The sequence below is a fragment of the Ochotona curzoniae genome, unplaced genomic scaffold, assembly GCF_017591425.1.
Source record: "Ochotona curzoniae isolate NIBS_2020 unplaced genomic scaffold, NIBS_Ocur_1.0 contig_1014, whole genome shotgun sequence".
Lineage (NCBI taxonomy): Eukaryota > Metazoa > Chordata > Mammalia > Lagomorpha > Ochotonidae > Ochotona > Ochotona curzoniae.
The window spans coordinates 12,198,264-12,202,211 of NW_024464920.1; the positions used below are offsets into that span (position 1 = coordinate 12,198,264).

Here is a 3,948-nt window from a genome sequence, read left to right on the forward strand (position 1 = left end):
CAATATAATCCAGATGTTATGCTGTTTTAGAAGAGTGGTTGAACCAGCCACGGAGGCACATCACAGCAGGAAATGCGCAGCTGCTCGCACTTGGGGTCTTCCATGCTCTGCGCACAGAGTACCTGCTCGCTGTGGGTGTGAGCGACATACAGATATTCCATTGTTCCTCCACACAATAGAGGGGCAGAAGATCATTTAAAGGTGAATTTGCTGAGAAGATTTAGAGGTCACCATTTAGTACCCAAGCATTCAAGCCAAGGTACTTCCCTTGTGGCGGTGGCCTCTTCATAGGGCTACAGGAGAATAGTCCAGTGAAAGGAAGCACTGGCTACCTGGCTGCAAAGCAGGATAAGCCATCTTGGTAACCTCTGCATGTTGCTCAAAGGGATTTCTGTATTTGATCATTAAATCTTCTCTCTCCTGATTTTACAAATGAGTGTCCTGTGCACAGGGACTCCTATCCTCATCTGTGAGCAAGCAGTTATTTCACCCCTGCTTTGCGGAAGAAATATTTCTAAAATTAGCCAAGTATGCCTGACAAAATGATAATTACAGCCTTATCGGAAAACCATATCTGAAACGAACAGAGGAAATGACAGATCTTTCTGGCCTTACAACATCCCTTCTCTTAATATTTTCAAAGTAGGAAAACAAAGCAAAACAAAACAAAATAACAACAACAAACAGCGAAATTACTCAAAATGGGTGATAAACATTGAATGGCTTCAACTTACCTTTGCTAATGCCACATGAAAATTCATTTCTACCTCCTAAAGATGCATGAAATTCAGAGGGACTTTGTGGAGATAAAATGAGGCAAAATATGTGAAGTACTTCAGAAAAGGCCCTCCTAGCAAGTTTTCAGTAAGTAGTAGTAACACTGTTAATAGGAATTTAAAATTCCTACAACGAAGGAAATCTGCTAGGAGTTGTAGGAATATTCAACGAAAGTGCCAGTTCTGAAGGACCTACCTGTGGGCTTTTAGGAACATATTTCCTGGTTATTGATATCTGACTAGCAGTGGTTCTTGCTTATAGCTAATCAAAAGTTTTCCTAAACTGATGTTCCAGCAAACAGTATTTTAGGCTATGGCATTACATGGTTTGAAGAGAAAAACGAGAACTCCATGGTCATACAAGTTTGTGAAAACTTGTACCCCAATTACTCACTCTAGAGATTCATAGAATGTAAGTGTTTTTGATATTTTCTTTTGAAATCCTATAGAAAAAAAGGTGATTCTGCATGGATACCTTTATTTCCCACAGTGCTTTGGCCCAGCGTCTTGGCATCACCTTCCAGATCCCTGAACAAGCAGAGATCCTTCCTGAGATAGGGCTTTCTAATAATACTTCCTCCGGGGTCAACAAGTTCCTTGTTCCCTGTTCACATCCACCTGTTATTCTTCTTCACCCCAACACTGCGTTATTGCTAGTTTCTCAGTTTTCCCATTGTAAGAGTGTCAACCCTACACAGACCATATGGCCTGTGTATTTTACAGAGGGATTTTTTAATTTAGTGTTTCCCCTACCCCAGTAATGTAAGATCCATGAGGTAGACTCTTCCTCTGAAATAATAAAAATGAAAAAAAAATGCTGTGATCACAACTCGAGACTGACCTTCAAATGCTTTTTTTTTTTTTTAAGATACATGGGATTTACTGTCATGATCACACTATTACATCTAGCAATCAACAGCAAAAACCAAACCCAGTGAAAGTTACATCTATATTAAAACTATATATGTTGGAATACTTTACACTTTCCACAGAACAGAAACTGAAATAAACTATTACATAATGAGTAACAAATGTAGTCCATGGGTTATCTTGTCCATTTCCATGAATATTGTACTAAGCATGTCTTCATTGAAGCAGCTAGGCCCTGGCTCGCTATGCTTGCCTGAGGCACAAATCTATTAAAATCTGTAGCTTCCCTGTCACTTCTCTCGCTCTCCTATTCTGCTAAGTTTTGTGTCCTGGCAGTCATGAAAACCTTTTCTGCTGCCATAGTTATGGTTGATGCTGCAACTTCCATAACCACCTTTATTTTGTAGTTTGGCAAAATAATGGCCACCATCACTGTAAGGGTCAGAGCTTCTGCCGCCAACGTTTTCTCCCTCCATGGATCCAAAATTTGGAGATTAATTGCTGTAACTGTAAAAAAATCATAATTCTGACCAACTCCAAAATTACTTCCATCATTACCAAATCCATTGTATCCATCCCCACTGCCATCATGACCGCCACCATCTTGGCTGGCACCAAAGCCACCAAGACCACTGAAGTTGCCTCCATGGCTAGAGTTGTCACTGCCATCAACACCACCTCCACAGCCACCACTAAAATTTCCAGAACCACTTTGACCTCTTGGGGTGGATGACACACTGGCCATCATCTGCTTGCCCAGGGCCTGCCTGCACAGTTGTGGCATCTCTGAATGGTACTTTTGTCCAAGAGTCATGGTCTTTGAAAACCACAAAGCAAATTACCACTGCCTCATTCAGTCATTGTTTCAGTCACTTTGATTTTCCCATACTGTCCACATGATCTCTGATGTTGTGGTCTTCCGTGTCTTCTTTACTGCCACCAACAATGATCTTTTTCAGTTATGTGGATTCTTGGCCTCTTGAGAATTCTCTTGACACAGATCTCTCTGACTCCACAACTCTTCCATCTATTTTGCATGGCCTTGTATTCATAGCTGCATCCACTTCTTCCATGGTGGTACAGGCAACAAACCCAAAGCCCCTGAAGTGCTGGTGTTTGGGTCTCTCATTACCATTGTCTGTGTGCATTCTTCATTGCTCAGAATGACTCCACAGACTCTCACTAATTGTTTCAAAGCTTAGACCTTGAGTGAACAGTTTCCACAGTGGTTTAAGACTCTCAGATGTGATGGTTGTGAGAATAGAAGGGGGTAGGTTGACAAACATGTTCCCTGGAGTACTTACATGGTCTGTTTTTGTCAGATATGACTGACCAGCAACATTGCCTTAGCAGATATTTTTGAGGGTTGTGCAATATCGCAGTTCAACTTAAGCAGCAGGATGTAGGAACAGACCAACCACATGTCATAATTTGAGCCTGTTCTCATAAAGTCCTTCTGTTGAAAATATAATCCCAGAAATCATAAGCAGAGGTTCCCATGTTGTATTAGTAGGTTTACAACAAGAAGAAGAGAGACTTGGATTTCCAGTCTCGCTCTGTCTTGCCATTTGATCCCTGCTGTCATGTCATGGCACAGCAAGAAGGCCCTCAGCACCTGTCTCCTTGATCTTGAACTTCCCATCCTTCAGAAGAGTGAACTAAATACATTTCCGTTGGTTATAAGTTACCCACTTGGTGATATTCTATTACAGCAAGGTAAAATTGACTAAGAAACCATGTATCCAGAGGAGAACTAGAGTTTAGCTATGTCCCTGAGGTAATTACTAGTGGTAAATGCTTTCACTATGAAAAGTGTCCTAGACTGGATGAAAAATTAAATGACTGCCCTATGGAAGAAGAGTTGGAGGTAGGCAAAGACAACAGGCTCTAAAAGGAGACTATTGAAATATGTGATTGAGAGGTATGGGATTTGGAGAAAAGGGAAGTAGGGAGGAAAGAGAAAAAAGTGGGGAGAGAGAGTACAGATGGAGTCAAGAGAATGGCAATTACAGGATGACAGTATTTAACAAATATGTGGATATATAGGAGCAATGGAGACAAAGGAATTATGGGTAACTTGCAGTTTTTGTGGGGCTGACCAGATAGACAAAAGACTCTGTAATGGAAGCTGGGCACAGAGGAACAAGAACAGAACTCGATAGATGGGTGCAGAATGGCTCTGGGTCTGTGTGTGAGTAACCCACTATTGAGAAGAGGTGAAATAAACAGGAGGCTGAGTCAATGCATCTGGGTTCTGGGAGAGATGTGTTAGGACCGAAGATAGATTGAGAAAATCATTTCA

At 41.3% G+C, this 3,948-nt stretch overlaps 1 pseudogene; it reads right to left on the reverse strand.

The window, feature by feature from the left end:
- Positions 1-1,936: 1,936 nt before the first annotated feature.
- LOC121154924 lies at positions 1,937-2,775 on the reverse strand (annotated as a pseudogene).
- Between the last annotated feature and the right edge of the window lie 1,173 nt (positions 2,776-3,948).